The sequence below is a fragment of the Hemibagrus wyckioides genome, linkage group LG25, assembly GCF_019097595.1.
Source record: "Hemibagrus wyckioides isolate EC202008001 linkage group LG25, SWU_Hwy_1.0, whole genome shotgun sequence".
In the NCBI taxonomy this organism is placed as follows: Eukaryota; Metazoa; Chordata; class Actinopteri; order Siluriformes; family Bagridae; genus Hemibagrus; species Hemibagrus wyckioides.
The window spans coordinates 9,172,919-9,198,546 of record NC_080734.1 but is presented as its reverse complement, the minus strand read 5'-3'; the positions used below and the strand labels follow the sequence as shown (position 1 = coordinate 9,198,546).

The 25,628-nt window shown below is 38.3% G+C and overlaps 1 protein-coding gene across 10 annotated transcripts in view; it reads right to left on the bottom strand.

Moving 5' to 3' along the window:
• gphnb (gephyrin b) overlaps positions 1-25,628 on the bottom strand; it is a 114,333-nt gene that overhangs the window by 68,350 nt on the left and 20,355 nt on the right. The gene's annotated exons all lie outside the window — the stretch shown is intronic.

Sequence of the window (25,628 nt, the reverse complement as noted above, 5' to 3'; positions counted from 1 at the left end):
CTAAACACTGTCTCTAATGTCTAAACACTGTCTCTAATGTCTAAACACTGTCTAATCTCCAAACACTGTCTCTAATGTCTAAACACTGTATCATCTCTAAACACTGTCTCTAATGTCTAAACACTGTCTCTAATGTCTAAACACTGTCTAATCTCCAAACACTGTCTCTAATGTCTAAACACTGTATCATCTCTAAACACTGTCTCTAATGTCTAAACACTGTATCATCTCTAAACACTGTCTCTAATGTCTAAACACTGTCTCTAATGTCTAAACACTGTCTAATCTCCAAACACTGTCTCTAATGTCTAAACACTGTCTAATCTCCAAACACTGTCTCTAATGTCTAAACACTGTATCATCTCTAAACATTGTCTCTAATGTCTAAACACTGTCTAATCTCCAAACACTGTCTCTAATGTCTAAACACTGTATCATCTCTAAACATTGTCTCTAATGTCTAAACACTGTATCATCTCTAAACACTGTCTCTAATGTCTAAACACACTGCATCATCTCCAAACACTGTCTTTAATGTCTAAACACACTTTCAAATCTCCAAACACTGTCTCTAATGACTAAACACTGTATCATCTCTAAACACTGTCTCTAATCTCTAAACACTGACTCTAATGTCTAAACACTGTCTAATCTCCAAACACTGTCTCTAATATATAACACACTACATCATCGCCAAACACTGTCTCTAATGTCTAAGCACTGTCTAATCTCCAAACACTGTCTCTAATGACTAAACAATGTATCATCTCTAAACACTGTCTCTAATGTCTAAAACACTGTCTAATTTCCAACACTGCCTCTAATGTCTAAACACTGTCTCTAATGTTTAAACACTGTCTCTAATGTCTAAACACTGTCTCTAATGTCTAAACACTGTCTAATCTCCAAACACTGTCTCTAATGACTAAACACTGTATCATCTCTAAACACTGTCTCTAATGTCTAAAACACTGTCTAATTTCCAACACTGCCTCTAATGTCTAAACACTGTCTCTAATGTTTAAACACTGTCTCTAATGTTTAAACACTGTCTCTAATGACTAAACACTGTATCATCTCTAAACACTGTCTCTAATCTCTAAACACTGTCTCTAATGTCTAAACACTGTCTAATCTCCAAACACTGTCTCTAATATATAACACACTACATCATCGCCAAACACTGTCTCTAATGTCTAAGCACTGTCTAATCTTCAAACACTGTTTCTAATGTCTAAACATACTGTATCATCTCCAAACACTGTTTCTAATGTCTAAATACTGTCTAATTTACAAACAGTATTTGTAATGTCTAAACCCACTGTCTAATCTTCAAACACTGTCTCAAAAGTCTAAACACTGTCTAATCTCCAAACACTGTCTCTAATGTCTAAAACACTGTCTAATTTCCAACACTGCCTCTAATGTCTAAACACTGTCTCTAATGTCTAAACACTGTCTCTAATGTTTAAACACTGTCTCTAATGTTTAAACACTGTCTCTAATGTCTAAACACTGTCTAATCTCCAAACACTGTCTCTAATGTCTAAACACATCTTCTCATTAAAGACAGTGTTTGGACATTAGAGGATTTGTTTGGAGATTGAAGAGAGTGTTTAGACCAGGGGTGTCCAATCTTATCCTCAAAGGGCCGGTGTGGGTTCAGGTTTTTATTCCTATCAAGCAGGAGCCACACCTGATTCCACTGTTTAATTAGTTGATCTTGGCTGCAGCTTCTGCTTGGTGGGAATGAAGACCTGCACTCGCACCGGCCCCTTCTGTATCCCTTGTTTAGACATTACAGATGATTTTTGTCTCTAACGTTTAAACACTCTCTAGAATCTCCAAGCACTGACTACATTCTTTACACATTGACTCCACTTGTCTGGACTGTTGTCATTGAATAACTGATGATATAATAAATGATTTAAAAAGGGTTTCTGCAGCTAGTTTCTGCAGACTAGCTGCCTAGTTTAGGAAGTTTATATTTGTTAAATCTATTGAGCACACTTGGTCTGAATACGAGTAATACGTTCAGGATGCGTCTGGAGCAGGGGCTCAAACACTGTTTTACGTTCATATAGAACAATTCCTTCCCAAATCACACATAAAGCAATCACTTTTGCTCATGCAGGTTTGTAAACTTTTCCTTTGGTACCAACAAGTGGCATGTCATCATATAAGAATCATTTCTGTTATGAGCCGCTCTCATAGAAGAACATTTTCAGCTATGCAGTTTTTATATATCAATAGCCTTAAAATCTCTTTCTGCGACAACAGGAAAGTAGAGACAGTCATGTAAAATTAAACAAAATCACATTACTCAGCATGAGCCTTCAAGTTCGAATAGCTTCCACACCTGATGCAGGCTGATCTGCTGTTAAGTTGGAGCAAACCCTCAGACCACTGTATTCACAATTTGACTTCATTCAAGGCTCAAACAGGCCATAGCCACGAAAAAGAAGCAAGTGTGAAAGTCACCTTCACAATTGGAAATAATATAGAAATGTTATATAAATAACTCTTATTTCTTAATGCTACAGTACGTTTGCAAGCCAACTCACAGCCCACATCAATTTCGAACAGAACTAACTAAAACAGACTACGCAAAATAAAGTGTACTCAAATCCACAAAATTAAGTAGCATTCACAAAATGTATATATAAAGTGCTGAAAGTTTTACACCGCAGCAGTTTTAATTTATTAATGAATGACAAGTCATACTTGTACAGCTATGTTTAATATCTGGAACGTCTGTGAGATTAGTTAGTATGCATTATCACTTGTGATATAGCAGCTTATAAAGTTTATAAGACATTGAGACAAAAACAAATAAATAATCAGCTCATTTATATTACTGAGGAAACAGAAGGCATAAAATCCTCTGCCCTAAAGACTCTCCCGTGATGGAAAAATTACTGACGTTTACAAAGTACTGACACCTGATAAATGTTAAATAAATGTCTCTTCTCCTTTGTAGCCTTTGATTATGTGGAGTGCCCAACAGACAGGTCACTGTGTATGAGTTTCTATGGAAACAATACCATTAGAAAGAGTAGATTAATATAAACCGTGGTAAACCGTATAAACCGTAAGATGACACCACTTCAGAGCCACGCTGGTAAAGAAAATGAATCAACATCTGCTGGTTACTGATGGAAGAATTCAGCAGTGGTGTGAATAAACACCATATACAGTATTCACAATAAAACCCCCAACTCAGTTACAGTTATGAATGTTTTTTTCACAAATGTGATCCTAATGTGAGTTGAAACAGTATTTAGAGAATAGTGTTAATTAGATAGTTGAAGGGTTTATCTGGAGGAGAATAAACGCTGCATGTTGGCATTGCTGCAGCTCACACTGGGCAGCGTAGCACAGACACGCAGGTCTCGTCCAAGACGCATTCAGAGTGAGCACTTCGCTAAGTGCCTTCCTGCTGCTTCTCCATCTGCACAGTAACAAGGACAAGATGGAGGATCCTGACCTTAGACACGACCCAGACTCTCCAGACACGTCCTCACATGCACGCGCATACACACACACACGCACGTACACACAATGCACACACGCACAACGCATTTAATAGCTGGCTGCTTTAAATAAGCTCTCCTCCTCTTACACAGACTAGTTAAGCTCATGAGTGTCAGACTTCAGCTGGAGTGTGTTGCTCCACTTTAATACACCTGACTCAGTTCATACAGGGCGTGTTAATGAGTACATGAGCTGAATTGTGCCATGTGTTGGAGCAGGAAACACTTTAACATCATCTTCATCCCCACCACCACCACCTAAAGAATATCAAAAACAGAGTACAGTCAGTATAGTGTGTGTGTGCGTGTGCATGCGCGCGTGTGTGTGCGTGTGTGAGCCAGACATTCTGACAGAACGTGTGTACTTATTTATAACAGTTCTGCACTGTCCACTGAGATGGCTGTGTGTGTGTGTGTGTTGCAGATAATAGTATGAGTATATCAGCCTCAGAAATGTTAATTGGCTACAGTTCACCAACCAAAAATCTCAAAGCTGCTATATTCAGAATCTGAGACTGGTAAATGGAGTGAGGACAGTTTAGACATTTAGTGTTTAAAAGTGTTCATAAGCAAACAAGCTAGGTGTGTCTAATAAAGTGCCAAGTAAATGTTCACTGCAACTCTTCCGAGGTTAACCACTGAAATCTGGTGAGTCTATGATGCTCTCTTTCCAATAGCACAGTGAAGAGGATGGTTAAGCTATGCAGAGCAGAGATGAGGTATAGTCAGTGATTTTATACCTAAATAATGGCCAGAAAATGTAAATACAAAGTTAAGTCACCTTTATTTGTCACATATACATTACTGCACAGTGAAATTCTTTCTTAGTATATCCCATCCTATGAGGTTGGGGTCAGAGCACAGGGTCAGTCATGAGAGGGGTTGAAGGCAGTGCTGGGGCTTGATCCCCAGTTCCGATCAACGACCCAGAGCTTTAACCACTTGAGCTACCACCACCCCACAAGACTATACCATGCCAAGCTGGCACTATTTGCAAGGCATGGGTGCTTGCTAAGGTGCGGCACTTGCCCATTTCCTGACCAAGCACCAAATCCAGAGTTGATGGACTTGAACTCAAACAGCATAATGTTAGCATATGTTGCCTACAACTGTTGAAAAAATGTGATGAAGTGTAAAAATGATCAACAATTTGCATATGATTTGGGGAAATATTGGACAAACAAAGCAAGTAAATAAAACCTCTATTGTTCCTTTCTTTTGAACAAATTTTACTTCATGCAATAAAGCTCCAAAGCATCAACTAAGCCGAGCAGATGACGTTTAAGGAACTTGTTCAAGGGCCCAAGAGTGACGGCTTAGCAGTACAGTGATTTTAATGTATTGTATTTTTGACAACTATTTCAAAGTCTTAACCAACACTACATTTGGCAGATGCCCTTATCCAGAGCAACTTATCTCATTTTATACAACTGAGGGTTAAGGGCCTTGCTCAGGGGCCCAGCAGAGGCAGCTTGATGGACCTAGAATTCAAACTGATGATCTTCTGATCAGTAGTCCAACGCCTTAACCACTAAGCTACCATATCCCATTCCAACACCTTCAACTTAAAGCCAAAAGTATGTAGACACCTGACCATCACACCATTGTATTATATTTCATGACTGTAGTAACTTGTGTCTAATTGTGTCTGACAAAAAGAGAAACAAGTACTAACTCACATGCTCATAAGCAGTGCAGCAACCTCGTGCTACTCTTCTGGTCAGCATGCGTAAATTTGCACATATTTTTACATGAAATAGTTTGGTAGAGACAATCCTAATAATTTCTTCTTTTGATTTTGAAAGTATTTACTTATTTATTTACAGATTTGCTATATTTGAACAGGCTTTTGTTCAATGTTAATCTCACACATTAAAAAATAAAAACAAAAACCCCCACAAACAACAAACAAACCCCTCGGACTCGCTTTCGCAGAATGAATTGTTAAGAAGCGTGAATTGTTATTGTTTAAGAAGTAAAGCGGTATAAGACTGTGTGATTCCAGCAGATTATTACTCGTCACGCAGCATAGGATGATCGCAATAACATCACAGCTAAATTCTATAAGGGATTGTGTGATAATGTTGGATTACAGGATGACGATTCCCTACTGATAGACCTGCGATTAAAGAAAGCTACTACATCCTTTATACATCACCGGCTGGTGTAATCCAGGCTCATGCAGAAAACAAGCTCACATAGACAGAAACTTTCAACGTGAGCTTGATATAAATGACGATATTTTGTTCTTTGTATCAACATATTTCATTTGTTTCGCATCGCTCTATGCTGTTCTTTTTCTTTTTTTATTTGATGAGCATCTTAGCATCACTCAGACTCTGCCAGAATTCTAGCATCAGCTGGTTTTGGTTGAATTGGCACTAAATAGTCTAATTATGCACTCTAAGACCACAGATCTCAAATCACGACCAAGGAATTCCTTCATGGTTTGCATTTTCTTTCTACAACAGAAAATCATACAGCGTAAATCTAGCAGTGGGTTTGTGAGGCCAAAAAAACGATTGAGACTAGACGTCGTGTCTTCTCCTTCAGCCAATCGGATGTAATATCATGAGGTGTTGAGCTCTTGTCTCTGGAGGGTTTGGAGAATTAAACATATCCAGTAGATGTGAGTTTACAGATTTACCCAACATGCCAGTGGTTTTTTTTTTTTTTTTTTTTTTGGTAAGAGAGAGGTAAAGGAGGATGACACACACACACACACACACACACACACAGAGCTTTTCCTTTAATCTGAGGCTCGGGTAAATTTCCAAATGAATAAAGGCTGCACAGTGCTGAGGGAAAATATAGTAACAGCAATAAAAGCAGATAAGCTGATCTAATATAAACCCGCCGTTTCTTAGCAACCCTGTTAATTCGGAGCGGAGAGGGAATGCAGCATCTATCAGCAAACACACACACACACACTCACACACACAAACCCACACACATCATAGAAGAAGCTCTATTACACACGGACTCGCAGGGAAAAACCCAGGATACTTGCACAGCACACACTTGACCACAAAGACTTCAATACTCTATGTTCGATCAAACACACACACACACACACACACACACAAGCACAAATCCTGGGCTCTCTGTGCAGCTCTAAACTAGAGCCTCTCTCTCTCTTTACAACCCAGGTGAGATTTATTATGAAGATAATGTGTTAATAATACATAAAAAAAAAAAAAAATCAATCTTTCATTTCAGTCTCATTTGATTCTCAAATCTTATAAGAAGGGCCCTTAATGGGGTTCTGTAGTTTGGCTGCACTTCACTTCCTACTGCGGAGGAGCAAAAGCCCAGGGTGCACATGAGCTATTAAGTGTGTAGTACAGAGGACAGTTTTGTATACACCACTGCTATCAAATCTCTTTAAAAATGTTGGATAAATTTGATAATGTATATTATTCAATTGTTAAAATCCCTATATTATATATTTACATCACATAATATAGAACATACCCCGTAATATACCCCAAAATATAGAAAGAACGCCACTTACTGGCTTTATTTATTTACCTAAAGTAACGTCTTTTCACTTTTCATTGTTGATATTTAGCTAGATTTTACATTTCCAACAAATCGATAGCAAATCCAAAATGGCTTGTGATTAACTAATAAAATAAATATATAGAGACATAGCTTATTGCATAGGCTATAAGGTCATAAATTGTTTTTTATTAATCGATTCAGATCCCTTCTATAGTGACAAACATTCTTGTAGGCAAGGTGTGTCAAAAGTTAAGCACGGGATATTTTGGTCTTCAAATATGTTTTATTACAGAAACAGTTGACATTAAAAAAGAAATGTGGTGGCTTTTATTCTGTGGAGGACATTTTGCATGGTTTGAGATCTCTTGTCCTCTTAGAGGGAAGAATCACTGCAAATCAATCCAAAGTTCATCTAATAGATCACTTTCTTTATCGATTCTCTTCCAGGAAGACCCTGCCCACATCCACAGGGCACAAGCGCTCCCTGAATGGTTTGATGAAGATTAAAATAATGTAAATCACATGCTAAATCCTTCACTGTCACTGGATCTCAACCTAATTGAACACCTATGGGAAGATTTTGGAGCAGCAGCTTTCAACAAAACAGCAAGTGGCAGAAAGAATCTGTTTTACTGATGGACAGGGTGGAGGAGGGCTGACAAATTATGCAGAAACATTCCTTCAGTCATTGCACAGTGACAGAGTTACTTATATGGTATGTTTAATTTTAAATAAATTATCCAGTGATTGTAGGAGCAAGGTAGCATCTAATAGATTCCCTTTTTAATCTAGTTGTGATGCATCAGTGCAATTTCATTTAGGATTTTCTAATAATCTATGTCATGATCTTACAGGCAGACACAGTAATCACAGACAAATCCCGAATCACATCAACAACAAACGGGCTGAGATTGAAACCAGAAAACACCAGAGACATGAAGGACAAGAAGTAGGACGATTAAAAAAAACAGCTTAGAATTGCAAATCATACATGCACGACTTTGTAAGATGAAAGGACAAAAGATGGGAATACGGCATGCAAAGGGATATAGGGTGTGTGTGTATGGTGTCTATCTATCTATCTATCTATCTATCTATCTATCTATCTATCTATCTATCTATCTATCTATCTATCTACATATACATATATGCATGCATTACACACCCGTGTTAGAATGGCGGGTTTTATAAAGTTGCAATAGCCTGGTTGCTGCGCATGCTTTTGTAACTGTGGAGGTGACAGAATGAACCAATGTGAAACATCTGGCAAAATGTGTTATGGTCTGATGAGACAATTTCCAAAAGTTATGTAAAAAAGAGCAGTATACCCACAGTGCAGCATGGTGATGGTAGCATCATGTTTTAGAGCATTTTTTCTTCAGCCAGAAGTGTACTTTTTTTTTTTTTTATCAAAGTAGAGAGAATCACAAATAGCTTTAAATAACCTGTCAATGTTAGAGCTAAATCTTCAGGTGTCTGCTAGTAAACTACAGATGAAAAGAAATGCCACCTTTCCAGCTTGACAGTGACCCAAAGCATACATCTAAATCAAAAAAGGAATGACTTAACCAAAAGGAGATCGATGTTTTTTGGTTTTGCTAGCCAAAGCCCAGACCTGGATCCAAATAGTGGAGTGACATGAAGTGGGCTGTGCACAGAAGTTGCCCTTACAACTGAATGGATCTAGAATGTTTTTGCAAGAAAAAGTGGGGAAAATATCGCCAAGTCAAGATGTGCCACAAGTGAGAGACTCTTACCTAAAGATGACTGAGTGGTGTAATATCAAAAGGTGCTTGAACAAAGTATTCGTTCAGGGGTGTGCACACTTATGCACCCGGGTTAGTGTATTTTTTATTTTTATATTTTCCCACTAAAAACGTTTCTTTATTTTTATATACATATAATTTATGATTTCATGTAATGTCACACTGTTCTTGTGCCATTAGCCAAAACGTAATGTTTGGTGTATTTGTTCATTCTCTGCTTGTTACTTTCAGCCCAATTTACTAGAGCTAAATTCAGCCACCATCAGCAAACAGAAAAAAAAATTAGATGGGTTAACATATCTTTTCTCATTATATTCAAGGTTACACAATAATCTTAAAAAGTACATTTAAAAAGTACAAGGAAAAACCACATGGCTTCTCAATCATAGATTGCCCATGTAAATATTCTTAGGTGCTCAAAAATAAGAAGTTAGGGAAGCTAGGAGCCTCCAAGTAAATTACTGGACAAACAGCACTCTTAAATCATCAAACTTAGTTTAAAAAGTCATTGTTTGAGAGAAAGCACAATTTCATACAATACAATTTCATACAAAGTAAATATTAGGGAAAGAGGGTATGATTTAAATTTATTCATGATTTAAATTTTGTGGAAAATGAAAAAAACATACTCTCATGAATACCAAAAATTTGTATCAGAATATACACAAGTCCATCAGGTTCTAATAAGCACATACATGTCATGCAACACCAGATTTCCAGGCCCAGAGGCTAGAGCTTAGAGGATGCATAATGGGGACATTTTCCATTTAGTTTTGAGCATATTAATAGAATTTCTGTATTTTATTGAGAATAAAGTAACATGTACTTCTATGCCGAATGACAAATTTGGACTTTAGACACTTCTATACACCAAGGATAGTCTACAGTCCATGTTGGACATCACAGCTCATGCTTTCCCCTCCTCAGCCAATCAGATCATAGCATATGTGGCCTTTTATCTCCTAGCTGCCTCCATTTTGTCTAGAGATATAAATAATAATCTAGATGTTCTGCTAATTCCACTATGAAATATTTGAACAAAGGTTCAAAGCTCATAAACACTACACCTGGCTATGGATGACTATGGACATGAGTTATATCAGAAAGCTGTAAAATATTTACAGACATGTTCATATAATTAAATTCCCTTATGGTCATCAGATCAGTCTTGTCTTGGCCCTTTCCTTTTTTTTTTCTACAGCGTTCTTCCACTCCACTCATTTACCTGGCCTCCTTAGTGTCTGCTGAAGTTCTGAGCAGCTCCACTCAGCGCCTGCTGTTGTATTGATGTTTTATTAACACCTCCATGAATACTGGAGGAACACTAATGAAGCCACTGCAACTATGTTCCACCCACCACTCTGAGCTGAGGATTAGACAGGAAGAGCTCTCCTTCCAGCCCACTCCTTTTCTTTACCCCTGTCTGTTTTAATTTCTCTTTAACACATCCATCGCTATGACATTTTCCTCACAGAAAGCTCATAGATACAGTCCCCTCTGAACGGATTGGAACAGCCAGTTCTATTGTTTTTGCTATACACTGAAGACATTTGGGTTTGAGATCAAAAGATGAATATGAAATGACAGAGCTTTCATTTCCTGATATTTACATCTGGATGTAATATGGCACCTTTAGCGGCAGACCACCAACTTTATAGGTTGCACATGAAAGTAAATAACATTTGGCTGCATATCCCAGCATTGCAATGTTCATCAAACCAAAAATCCAAACTCTTTCATTCGTGATGCTTTTACAGCAACTTTACATTTACATTTCAGGCATTTGGCAGACGGCCTTATCCAACTTATCTCATTGTATACAATTTAGAGGCCTTGCTCACTGGTCCAGCAGTGTCAGAACTGGGATTTGAACTCACAACATTCTAATCAGTAGGGCAGCACCTGCACCACTAAGCTACCACATTCCTCAACATCTTTCAGTCATTGTTTGTTTTTGGGAGCTGGGGAGTCTCCTCATCATGAGGTGAAATGCTACTCAGTTGAATTAAGGTCTGGTGATTGACTTGGGCAAGTCTTCCACTTTTTTTTTCCACTGATGAAGTCGTTTGTTGTGTTGCCAGTGTGTTTTAGGTCATAATCGTACTGCATGATGAAGTTCCTCCCAATCAGGTTGGAAGCACGTGTCTGTAAATTAACAGACAGAATTTTCCTGTAAGCTTCTGAATTCCTTCTGCTGCTTGCATCATGTGATACATCATTAATAAAGATTAGTGAGCCTGTTCCTGAAGCAGCCATGTGAGCCCAAGCCATGACATGACCTCCACAATGTTTCACAGATAAATGTTTTGGATCAGGAACAGATCCTTTCCTTCTCCACACTTTGGTCTTTCCATCACTTTGGTAGAGGTTGCTATTTGTGGTTTATCTCTTTATTTCTTTGCACATTCTCTTCGGCTTTACTGCTGATGTGTGGTTTACATCTTATGGTATGGCCTCCGTATTTCTGCTCTCTATGTCTTCTTCACATGGTGGTTTGTTATTCCTTCTCTCCTGCCATGTGAAGGTTGTTAGTGATGTCACTGGTTGCTGCTGCTGTTGTTTTTTCTTCACAGCTCTAACAATGGTTCACAAACAGTCATCAACTGTTTTCTTTGTATGCTTAGCGTTTTAATTTTTCTTCACTGGCACTAAGAGGCCTAAACCTGTTCCAGCATGACAGTACCCCTGTGCACATGGGGTTGGAGCGGAAGAACTTGAGCTTCCTGCACAGAGCCTTGACCTCAACCCTACTGAACAGCTTTGGAATGAACTGGAACACTGGCTACACCCCTGGTGCACTATGTCTGTAATGGGATGTTCAAAAAAAGCACATGTGGGTTTGATGGACAGATATCCACAAACTGTTGGCCATATAGTACATGTCAGGTATATATCATTTGGAGGGAAAAAAATAGGCTAATTTTTTTTTTTTGCCAAAAGTGCAGAGGACTTAAATTTAGGACTCACTTCATGTTAATACACCTTAAAAAAGTGTCACCTACAGGAGGCCATTAAAACGGAATGAAATGACACATCCATGTGTAGTGCACTTTTTTTTTTTACTTGGCCAACCCAGTATGGGCCAAATGCATGAAATTTATTAATAGATTTTCTCTTAGATATTTTCAAATACTGAAATCTTTGCGCTAAACATTTTTACGTGAAAGGTGATACTTTTGTTTAGGTGATTAGCTAAAACCCCGCTAAAATGAACCATACTGTCTAGATGATACATATTTTTAAGTGAAGGAAATATTTTTTATTTTTTTTTGTCATTTAATAAATATATCCACTTTAAATTGAAAACATATTTTGTCTTTTGAAGTATGAACAAATATGCATAAATATATAAATATGCATTCATAAGCATGAAAAATAAATTGAAAAGAAAGTGATAGAGAACAAATTAAGAAATGAGTACTTTGCTGCAAAGCTGGTTTTGATAATTATGATACTGAGAGATCTACACTAAGATTTAATTAGGTTTTTTTTTGCAATATTGTGCTCGAGCTTTGGCCCACTCTTTTTGGCAAATCATCCGCAATTCCCCAATCTTATGAAGGTCCATCTGATGGACTTGCAATTTCAAAATCCATAAATATTTAGTAGGATTCAAGTCAGGAGACTGGCTAAGCCATGGCAGATCTTCCTAAACTATTATAGCTGTATGTTTGGGGTTGTTGGTAGTGACTTCTCTACAGTTTCTGTTTCTTGGCTGCTGAAATGAGTGTGTCCTTCTACATCACTCCATTCTTTCGATGGCAAATAACGCTCCAGTACTGATGGCAGAGGACTTGGTAGTAGGCAGTGGTAGTGGTAGCTCTGGGTGCTGATTAGAAGGTCAGAGTTCATCTGATGATTAGAAGGTCAGAGTTCAAGCCCCAGCACTGCCAAGCTGCCACTGTTGTGCCCCTGAGCAAGGCCTTTAACCCTCTCTGCTCCAGGGGTGCTAACCCTCTGCTCTGACCCCAATTTCCAAAGCTGTGATATGTGAAGACTGTGCTGTAATGTATATGTGACAAAAATAAAGGCTTCTTCTTTAGAGAAGACACCCCATGATGCTCATCGTGATGCTCCCACCTCTGTACTTCACTGTGGGTATGGTGTTCTTGTAATCATACACCCAACACTTCTTTCTCCAACCATGTGATGCTGAATTATTGTCGGTTTTCAATTATCTGACTACTGCATGGCAGGTAGGAATATACTGTACATGATTGTGGTTCAGTCCATTGCTTATTGTTCACTGTATAACTAGTGTTCCTGCTGATTTTAGGTCATCCTACTCATCCAACTCCTTTTGAATGACTAGCAGCTTCTCTGTTGCCATCCTTATCCTTATTCCGAGAGCGTGTTGTGAAATCTTGCATGCCATTCATGCCCTGGGTCGATTAGTTCTGGTTCCATGAACTATCCACATGTATAATATTAATTCGGTGCTGACAGGAACATCTGAGGTTTTTGCAATGGCTCTGTAGCTTTTTGCATTCGAGTGTTGTTTAATAATGTTGTCCTGGAGGATCTCTGGAAGCTCCTTCACTTTCATCATGATTGCTATGTTTTTGCTTGACATCTTCCCAACCAAAGGCAATGTATTTTTATAATGATACAAGACAATGCATTTATATCTACAACTTTATTTTGCTTTATACATATATTTTGAATATATTGCCTTTTCTCCATTCTAAATTTCATTGAGTGAACAAATCTTTGTTTATGATTATGAATATATCCCTTTTGTTTATATTTATAAGGACAAACTATAAAGACATTATGTGTATAAATCTGATGTGGTAGCATAGTGTTTACTACTGATTGGAACGTTGAGCTGCCACTTCTGGGCCCCTGAGCCAGGCCCTTAACCCTCAATTGCTCAGTTGTATTAAATGAGATAAAATCTGGATAAGGGTGTCTGCTGTAAATGTAAATGATGTGGATATATGCACTGTAAGTGTATCAAATAAAAATAAAAGGAAATGTGTTTGTACTTATTTCCTCTCATAAAGCAGGAAAAAGTAGTGGGTTACTTACACATTACAGCTACTAAATAACTTCAATAGTGTTTATAAGTAAGACACCATATAAGGCAATAAGGCAACTTAGTGTGAAAAAGATGCTGAACAAAACCAGAAAGGTGAACTTCATGAAGCAAACATGTTCATATCCAGAGGGAGCAAATCGGCAAGGTTCGTTTTCGGCCAAACCGTCTTTATATGCTCGTGAGAAAAATGTGGCCCGACTTTTTAATTTGATAATTAGCTTGTAGCTGACGCTGGCACATTTACGCTGATGTTCTGACCTAGCTAAAACCTTGATTAATGTGGCCTTGTAAAATAAACTAATAAACCACATTAAAAAGAATACAGGCATCTCCATTGCAAGCTTTCTTTCAAATTCACTTTCTCCTCATTGTCCTTTTCTGTTTCACGCCTCATTCCCCTCTTCCTTTTTTCTTCATCATTTCTTCTCCTCATTCTCAGTAGATATATGGAGGTGAGCTCTGGAAGCTTTCTCTGTGTGTATTACCCATCAGGCTCCTCTGTGATTACAGGCACTTAAATAATTCCCTGAATAATTCACCGATGTAACAGGAGCCATGGCGAATGGCAGCTGGCTGATTGGACCGATGAATAATGTGCGTATTACACAAATGCGAGGGGCGACACGCTCCATAAGACACTCTCCGAGCTCCTCTGCTGTCCGTTTACCCTGCATGTCCTGTTCACTGTACAGCATCGTTCTGTCCCATTGAACTGGACTTTCTCTTTAGGTTTTTTATAGCAACACTATGTGACAATAAGGATCAGCTGATTGCAGTGTTTGAGTTTTGGGACCTTAATGTACCCTCAGAAATGACCACAAAAAAAATAAAACAACAACAACAACAACAAAAAACACTGGGTGAATTGGGTGTTCCATTTCCTTCTACCTTGGTTTCTTTTTTTTTTATTTGCTCTAACTAAAACTGTGCCCACTTTTTAAAAACAATCACCATACTGAAGCTAAAATAGCTTTAAAAAAATAAATAAATAAAAAAAAATAAATAAATAAGGGAACACTAGCTAACTTAGCAAACGATCATTTAATTAATGCTTAACAATCATCTCATTAATGCTTAAAACTCTTACATGGACACTTACCCATTAAATGTCCAAGCTCGACACAAAGAGTCAACATTTTAGGATTATTTAGCCTCAGTAAATTACACTCTTATTTCAGTGGCGGCTCTGTGACAAGAACTCTCAGCCAGCAGATTAGCTATGACTGAACTGAGAGAAATACTGTGCAGAATATTTGGTGAAATTTCACTCTGGTTATTGTATACACTGGAAGAAAATGGCTGATTTGAATTTACAACATGTTCCACTCCGGAGACTCCAGTGCTGTGACTTTGCTTGCACAAACAATATTGAGGCTGGGAGAGAACAGAAGCACAGCGAGGCTTATCACAGTGTGTATTTCCTATTGCTGTTGTCATGTAAGGGCACTGCATTCTCAAAATGCTGATATAGTGGATTGGTCTGAGAGATTCGCCCTTCTCCGACTGTAATGGCTTCATGGGTACTCACTATAACAAAGTGAACACACAGCCCTGTGTCAGGTTGAGCACCGTTACATGTTTAGCAAAAATGTAAAAGGATAATTATGTTTGCTTCGCTACAGTGAGTGCTAATGGGTTATTGATTACTTTGCACAATTACAAATCCCTTCAAAAAAGCTGCCATTAATGTATATGAACAGTCGCTACTTCTGTTTTTAAAACCCAAAATGGCCTGTATATAGCGAAACACGCAACACGCGTCCTGCTAGTCCTCTTAGTTGTCCTGTTTGTCAGCCTGCTAAAATAAGATTTAATACGATACTTCCTCAGTTCATTGGCTGATCAGATAAGTTTGGATAACTAGTTTGCTTCTTTTGCTTTTTTTTTTTTCATTAAAGACTACCATGAAACTAGAGCCCACAATAAATGTTAAATGTCATTTTTTTTTTTTTACCCTTTTTTACCAGTACAATGGCGTGCTATTCTGCCGGCAAAAAGGAAATCGACTTATTTGACATTTGCGATCAGTACAAACAAATGAATTATTTTATCGCTGCAAGTCTGATATAAAATTAGTCCGGACACTGTTCGCTTTCAGTGTGAAATATTTTTACCTCCAGTTAGATAATCTTACACGGAATTTTAGTAGCTGAAGGTAACACCTTCAAATTCGAGGCATATCAGAGCAGAAATGGATTTGTTATCGCCATTTACTTTTCTTTAAAAATATTGCCACTAGTAGGTTAGGTAAAAACTATAAAAAACTACAAATTCCTGTAGCTTTATTTTCAAATAAGCCATTAATCACCACTGTGAAGAAATTCCATTTTTTGGGCTCTGGTAAAAAAAAAAAAAAATTATATTGACATTAGACATTAAACAAGCTACACTTGTCTACATGTAATATCGTGTTGTGTCTATTGCTTTCCAGTATTGGACACACTTGGCTGCTTCTTTGCCAGAGGTGAGGGGGCATCACAAATCTGCCGGCTCAGCTCTTCCTCCTGCCTGCTCTGTGTGACCTCAGCATGAACACACCACACACTCTCCCTTTAACACTGCAGGTAGTGAAGAAGATTTCACGCGTAAGCCTAATCCACCATGAAACACACTACTGGGGTTATTGAATTAAAGTGTGTGCTCGGATAACACCTCCCCTTTGAAATGTAATGCAGAAACATGATAGAGCATGTTTATTTCCTCCTCATGGTGATTTTAAAATCACAAAATCAGCATAAAATCAGCACAAACTGTTAAACCACAATTTATAAAGCCAGTAGTGGTGATAATATTGACAATAATATAATACAGCCACCGGAGAGATACTTCTATCCTTGTCACCATTCATGCAACTATCCATCTATACATCATATACACTCTTAGAAAAAAGTTTTTTAAGGGGCTCTTAGTATAATGAAATGTTTTTAGCATTCCAAAAGGGTTATAATTTGAACCACTCTGTTGAATGGCTGCATTGAGGGACAGCCAAAGAACCCATAATGGTCCTAAATTCAACCTTGCATTTAATCCAATCATCCACCAGTTCTAGAGTCATCCTTGCATATAATCCATCCATCTATACGTCTATTCATCCATCCATTCCAGATCTTGCATGGAATGAATGTAAATTTATTTATCACTTTTAACTTACTGCATATAATCCATTTATTCAGCCATCCACCATTGCAACCATTCATCCATCCATTCATCCATCCATCCATGCAGCCATATATCATCCATCCATCCATCCATCCATCCATCAGTTTTAACCAATGACATTGCAAATCATCTATCCATCCATTCAAAATTTGGACTTGCAAATAATCCATACATGCATCAATTTTAAATTTGACATAATATATAATCCATTCATCCATCCATCCATCCATCCATCTGTTCAAAATTTGTACTTGCAAATAATCCATGCATCCATAAATGTGACCTGACATAATCCATCCATCCATCCATCAGTTTTGAACTTGCATATAATCCATTCAACCTATAGCTCTAGGTTTGACCTTGCCTTTAACCCATTCATTCATTCATTCATTCATTCATTCAGTCCTAGTCAGGTTTACAGTGGATCCCAGAAACAGCAACAGCAAGTGATCCTACTGAAGAACCAAAGATAAAATGACATTTACAGATGAATTAATGCATTTACATACGAAATCTGCTTGAAGCTTTACAATTATGTAACTAAACTTTTTCTTCCATGTCTTCACAGGTGTGCTAGCAGACATGAAGCTGGCCATCACTCTGTCCAGCTACGATCATTATTCTGATCACATTGTAACTAATGATAGAAGTATACAGGAATGTAAGGAATAACACAGACTGAGTAGTTCCATGAAAATAATGCATACTGTGTGAGATGGTGTGAGTATAGTGTGGAGTGCGTTATTCTGCTTATACCACAGCGATCTGCCAGTGTTTACAATATTTAATTTATTACCAGGTGGAACACTAGACATTTTAATGATTTATAGTTAGATTTCATTCTGTAGAGACATATTATATCTTGTTCCCACCTATTCTATGTTATAGCAGCAATAATCAGTCATTCTTCAGATCAACTTTTTTATACTCTTCCTCACTCTCCTTCAAAAAACAGACAAAAATCACTGCCTGTCAATTAACCGAGAAAATAGAAAGCATAACCGAGACTGAGAGTGCGCACAACCGAGACTTCCGTAAATGTTAAATAAAAAGAAAAAAAACACATTAACAGTTACAAAAATTATTTATTAATCAACAACCTGTTTTTAAATCTGTTTATTATTAGTCTTATACTATGTGAAGCCTGCACTGTACAAATCTCTGTTTATGAGCTGTTACTATAGAAACAGTAATGTATTAGAGCATGCACATTAATATTAACCTATTGTTCATGTTATAGCCGGAAAATACCTGTGCTGTGATATGGAACTTCTGATACTCACACCCAGTACAAGCACATGCCAAAGTGAAATGATTATAGTATTACACTCCCTGGTAAATAACATCTGGTAATTGTTCTTTGGTCGCTTTCCATCAACGGACAGGATAAAAGCAACTGGACTACAGTGAGTAATTTTATTTCTACAATGTGCATCCATAAGGTATGTGTACGTGATATAATGGCAACACTCTAAATTGAATGTATGTACAGTAGATTAGACTGAAGTGAAATATTAGAGCCAGGAAAAAAGAAATGGAAAAGAAGTGAGCTGAATCTGGAAACTCCCATCTCACAGATCGGCTGCTGTGGAAATGTGTTTATGAGGAAACACACGGCCTGGGGATCCCTGACTCTGCAGTAACATTATTACACTCTACATGAAGCCTTCTTCTACCTTCGTCCCTCCTTCCTTCCTTCTCTCTCTCTCTCTCTCTCTCTAAACTGCTTATTTCCCTGGACACAATCCACAATCATATTCCTATTCCCCTTCTCACTCTCTCTCTCTCTTTTACTCTCTTCCTCTCTCTTTCTCTCTCTCTCTCTGTCTCTCTCTCTTTCTCTCTCTCTCTCTCTAATGAAGCTGGCCGTAAGCAGCAGCCTTCATTACATTCAATCCTCTGGATGGCATCAGCAATTACGACTCAGCTTCACTCCTGTTATGACCACAACACTGCAGCTTCCCAACTCTCTCTCTCTCTCTCTCTCACACACACACACACACACACACATCTCCTTTTACTTCTCAGTTCTATCAGTCCTCTGTAACAGCATTTCCCTTTTCCTGCATTACTTTCTGCGTCTTTTTCCCACCACCATCTCCTCTTGCTCTTTATTTTTTTGTCATTTGCAATCTCATTGTGCTCCTTCTTTCTTTTCCTGCCTCTGATTCTGTTTCTCTTATAATAATAAAAAAAAAAAGTGTGGAGAGGGGAGCAGAGTAGAAATGAGAACAAAAAATAGAGGAAAATATTAAAGGAGAAGCTGGTTAAAGGAAAGACGGGGAAGAGGAATGGACAGTAAAAGAGGAATGGAACTGGGGGACATGCAAAGAAAATCGGAGGGAAAATGAAAAAGGAGGGAGGTGTGGACAAGAACAAGAACAAGAGTGATGTTGAGAAGAGCAGAGAAGAGAAGAGAAGAGAAGAGAAGAGAAGAGAAGAGAAGAGAAGAGAAGAGAAGAGAAGAGAAGAGAAGAGAAGAGAAGAGAAGAGAAGAGAAGAGAAGAGAAGAGAAGAGAAGAGATAAAGGATCCTGCAGCAGTAGTAAAGGCTGCAGGGAGAGGTGGAATCCCGTTGCTATTTATAGCGCACTATGTTCATACTGGAGCGGCGATACACAACCCTGAGTCTATAATACTGTTTAATCTTTTTAAAAATTCAGTCTATTTAGTGAACATGTTAAGGATTAGTCCAGTGTTTGCTGTGTGCTGGAGTTTCCCCTGCACTGCACATCTCTCTAAAGGCTCCTCTAACATACCTGACTCAGCTCATGAAGGGGTTGATAATGACCTGACCAGCTGAATCAGGTGTGTTGGAGCCGAACAGTGTGCGTGTTAGTGCAGGTCTGGGACTGAGAGTTACTGCGTTAGCGTCAGATCACAGCATTTTATTGGCTTATTCGGCAGATCTGCAATCACACTCATTTTCCCCAATGCATCATAGCTTTAAAGAAGCAGGTCTGCTGAAAATAAAAATGTAGATTTAAAAATAAATAAATAAATAAATTAAATGATTTTCTCAGCGGATGAGAAAACAGGTCTGACAACAGGCTCCTGCAGAGTCGTGCGGAAAAACGGCAAACTGAGACAAATGTTAAGATAATGTTCCTTCAGTGTTATAGAACATAGCGTGGGTTCATATGTAAGGAGTAAAAGAGACCTGAAATAAACGACAACAGCGTGATGAGGCTTGAGCAGACTTTTTTCTATTACATATTTTTCTATTACAGCATTCTAAATTCATTCATGAGATGAACACTTCATATTTTTTTTGTTAACATTTACGTTTTATGATGCGGAACATCCATCCCTCATCAATAACATTGTAGCTGCTATAAAGTCATTCCCTCACCAGCCTCTATTAAAAATAGAAATTAATAATAGAAAAAAAAAAGCAGCTTGTCATTTTACTGATAAACTGGAAAGTTATCAGACTTATGTGTCCTGGAGACTCTCCTGTTTTGGACATTTTCAAGCCCTGACGCTTGTGACTCATTCCAGAGATGTTAAAATAATGTCTTGTTAACAAACAAACAACAAAAAAAAGTATTATTTACGTATAAATTTATAATTAGTCTTAGAGTGTGTCATTATATGAACTAATGATAACACACATACATAGAAGTGATTATGGCCTTATGTAGGTTTTGCATATTGATATAGTATCCAATGTCCATGTTAGAGCAATAAATAAGGTTAATAAATGTAGGTATTTTTTTTATTTAATTGTTTTTTTTTTACCTATGTAGTTTTTGTTTACTTTTGTAGGAATTCTGTCCCTGAATTTGCTTTTCTTTCAGTGTATTAATATAAATCTGTGATTTGTCATGCAGCTGACATTATAGTCAGATCTGCAATTATAGAAAATTAATCAACACCCGTCCACCGTGTGAGAATTCAACAGTGCTGTGGCACAAATTCATTTATTCAACTGTTAGTTCCGGTCCATCAGTTTGATTGGTAAAGTGGCATTCCAAGAGTGCCAACATTTCCTCTAAGCACACTGGGACATTTTGCACCTTGTCTGTGCTCACCATGTAAAATTCCACTCCCTAATTCCAAACCTCTACAACAGTAGTGTTTTTCAACAGCCTCAATATCCTCGATACATTCTGACGTAAGTTCGCCAGATGAAAAAATAAAAGCACCTTTAATAGGAAAATACACGCCAATATGAGCTTGCTAGTCAGCTAGCCAGTGTGCAATAAAGTGAGCCTAGCTTCTTCAGAAAAAAACAAAACAAAACTAGTTCTGGCAGCGGAGTAAAAATAAACAGAACATTTGGCCATACTGTCTCCAAAATGTCACTCAATATTAATTTTTGGTTTATAAAATTGGTGTATAAAAGCAATATCGCTCTAGCAATCATGTGGTTATACGGAATATCAGCACAGCTGTGATACGGACGGATTCAGCATATTCAGTATAACTGCACTCTTGCTCATGCAATATTGTTTGAATACACTTTAATACAAAGTCTGAGCTTCAAGCAAGGTCTGGAGCATATGCACAAAGTCTTTTACGTATTCAAGTGGAAAATGCCAAGACATTGCTTGTCTCAGTAATATAATTGGTTCATATCCGATTCCTCAATCCTCTCCCTAATAAAAGAAAATACAAATGAAATCGGATTTCATTATCATCTAAACACTTCTAAATAAAATTTCACCTGTCGAACTTCAGACTCCACCTCCTTAATAAGATCAATGCTCAATGTGTGTGAATTGACTTCATCAGCATGAATAACAGTAACAAGTCTGTTTGGTGATTATTTGAGTTAGCTTGATATTAGCTTGTTTGCCAGTAAGATCTTTTTAAGTACAATGTAGGACAGCATGTGTGTCGATTTTAAGAAGCTCACACACCTCGGTGTGACTGTTTGTACGAAGCATCAACCCCCTGGCGTGGCATTCGTCGCAGAGAGGCAACAAGGACAGGAGGAGCAAGCAAAGGGGGACAGGAAGTGGCACAGAAGGGGCCGTATTTAAAGCAGGCAGTCTATGTACAGCTGTAGGGGGCATTAAGTTTTCATGCTGTGGCTGTATGATCTGATCCGAGTGGCTTTTATGATCACACACATGGCACAAACTCAGGAAGCAGAACAGACCGAGCTGGATTACTCACCACCATCACACACTGAGAGTAGTCTAGCCCACACACACACACTTTTTTATTTTTTTATTTTTACTATCCTTTCGACCTTCTATTGACACAAATAGTAATGCAGCTAATGAAAGTAAGGCATGTTATACCTACACCTAAATCTAACCCTAACCTTAAGCTCAGTAACCAAATTGAAAACCTTTTCACCTCCATAATGTCAAATCTGTTGTATATTCCATATCTTCATGGGGACATTTGGTCCCCACTAAGATATAATTATTGGGTTATTGGGTGAACAGGGCAACCTGAACACACACCATCGTCACGTATTATATGCCTATGAGTTTAAATAATATACATAATATATGATTTTAACATAAATATCTGTCCACTAGTAAAAATAATGATGCTTTGTGATGCACAATTGCTTCAAGTTAAATGTTAATATTTACTGTCTGCCTCGAGAGAGGATACTGGTTTCTGATACTGGTTGTGTGAGGTCATCAGTAGCAGGAGATAGCAGGATAGTTTACACTTGTTGTGTTACATGTCACTAGGTTTTTTGGCTTTGCTGCAGTGTGCTGGAAATGCAGCACAGAAACACTGCTTGGAACTTTCACTGCAGTGCACTTCTGCAGCGCTTCAGGTCCTCAACGGCTTCAGAAACCTTTCTGGTGGAAATCCACCTGTAGCTAATGACTCACACACCTGTAATGTCCAGCTGACCTTTCAGAAGAAATTGCATGAGAGGGGAAGTGTTTTTTCAGCCACTTGAAACACATACGATATAGACAGGTCATTTGTGGAAGCTTGCTTCTTCTATAGTTTGGGAAAAGTCATAAATTTCTTAGCGTGTCATTTGTAAAATTTGGTAAAAGGAAACTTTCAGCAAACGCTTGATCAAAAAAAGTTTTTTGTTTAAGTGTTGATTAAAAGTCTTCGGAGCGTTGTGTGGAAGACATTAAACTGAAAACCGTCACACCAACATATCTGTGCTGGAATTCAGTGAAATGTTTTTTTCAGTAACATTTATGCAAATTCGATTTTTAAATCCAGCCTTTCTTTAATGGGATGCAAAACGTGATTGTCGGAATTCCCCTCCGAGGGTGTTTCTGTCTAGACGACGTAGATCCATGTGCGAGATCGCAATTTCTCACACTCCTACAGGAGTACACACAGATTTCTGTAGCCACCTACATGCAGCCAAATGCTCCCTCAGAAGGGCTGGAAAAACCCAATGACAGAATAACAGAGAACACAACCACACACTGCAGCGTTCAACACATAAAACACCCAGGATACTCTTAGCATACCTTTACTGACTTTGCATCATTCGGGCGTACAGCCTTCAAAAGATGTTTTAGTGGGAGGAACGCATTTATATTTGCAATGAAAGTCCAATTACACAGGATGTGATGTATAACAGCATGCAATGGATCTGGCTTTTGTTTACCTCCATCTGCTGGAAACGTCCTTATAAAAGGATATGTTTCCCCCCCCCGGAATTACTATAATGTCTGTAATGTGACGTTTTCTTAACCAATGCATGTGCTAGATGCTCATGTGGTAAAACTGTCAGTGCGTCTCAATCAGCTCCTTAGTTCAGTAGTCAGGGCACTGATCAGGGAGTCAGCCATTTTAAAGGCTGCCTCAATTGGAAAATCCTTCAATCCTACAAAAAAAATCAGGAAGCGTCGATGCTCACTATGAGCCCTTGCTGCAAATAATATCTTAGGTGAACCCTCTACGAACGCTCGGTTACAGTCTGAGAAATAAGAAAATAATAACAAACGATATTAAGTGCTACACATGTGGGGGTAAGCTCGTAAGCAGGGATAAGTCAAGCACACAGTGCGCATGTACACTCACCTATTTTGACAAGCCCTGAGGGGGAAAAATGCATTGCACACACACTTATACACAATGAGTGGAAAGACACCTAGGGATACCACAACTTAACTAATTCAAGTGCTGTAAACTCTCAGCCAACTTCGTCTACAAATGTAGTAGCTTGTTATTGAAGCTCGTGTCCGCGATTTTTCTTTATTTGACGTGTACAATTATTATAGTGTCTAACACACACACATACACACACACAACCAGGAATAGAACCACGACACTATGGAATCACAATGCTATTATGGTATAATGGAATCAGAATCACTTCATGAAACATCAATCACGTTTCTAGAAATTTTCAAGCAATTAAAAAAGAAATTTTACACAATAAAAAAAAGGTACACAATCACAGGCCAATGTGAATGACAGCAGATATGTGATTATAAAATTATTTAGAATTGCTCTATTCAGTGTCACACACAAATGAGGATTTTCTTTTGAGTCTGGTTCCTCTCAAGTTTTTTTTTTTCTGATTTCATCTCAGGGAGATGTTCCTTGCCAACACCACCTCTGGCTTGCTCATTAGGGATAAATTTATACATTTTTATATGCAGATTTCTGTAAAGCTGCTTTGTGACAATGTCCCAGTGTTAAAAGCGCTATATAAATACACTTGAAGCGAACTGTGGGATGAAATCGATAGCAGAACTCGGTAGTGGAGTCCCAGCACTACAGAAACGGTGCTGAGGAAATGGAAATGGAATGGAAGCAGAACGCAAAGGTAAACGCTAACACAGTGCGAGCACTACATTGTCAGAAATAGCCACGGTAACAACTCCACAGCTCCTTGGAAACAGAATCACAGCTTCTTGGAGTCAGAATCACAGTTCCTTGGAAACGCAATCACAGTGCAATGATAACAGAATCATAGAGCGATGGTAACAAAATCAGAAAGACATAAATGAGTTATCACTCTGAGGATTATTTCTTTTCTTTTTTTTTTTGCAGAGGCACAAAGCAGAAGCAGCGAACCAGATTTAATGTGCTACAGCAGGGATGTGCACATACACGTGTGCTCACACACACACACACACACACAACACGATCTTCTGTGCATAATAAAGCCGCTCGCTTGCTGCAGCAGACGCGCGAGACGGCACGCCTGAACACATTCCCACTGCTGAAGCTGATCTGCTGGCTGTCGCACTGCTTTCTGTCAGCGCTGATAGCTGTTAGCCACGCTGTTCAACGCGTCTGCATTTCAGTCACACACAACCATGGAGGGAATTTGTCAATTTGTCATCTGGAAAGCATGAGTGTGTGGCTTTAACGATGGGTTGCAGGACATCACGAGCACATGATTTCTAGTTGCTTCACATTTCACTGTGAGCCTGAAGGACTCCTCTAGTACAAGTAAGCATGGCAATATAAAACTTTTACATCACGATTATATTACCAGATCATTCATGTTCTACACCATACTGCGCTTTCGAACGGCATTGACGTCATCTTCAACGCACACAATTTAATGTCTGCGATGGTCTTCAAACTTTTTACACGACTATCATCCGCTGAGAATAATTATGGGATTGCCTTCGTCAAGAACATATGCGATATTCAAACTCCTCTAAAATAAGAAACCTGAGGAAACAGCTGTCCTTATGGTGCCTGCAGAATAGAACAG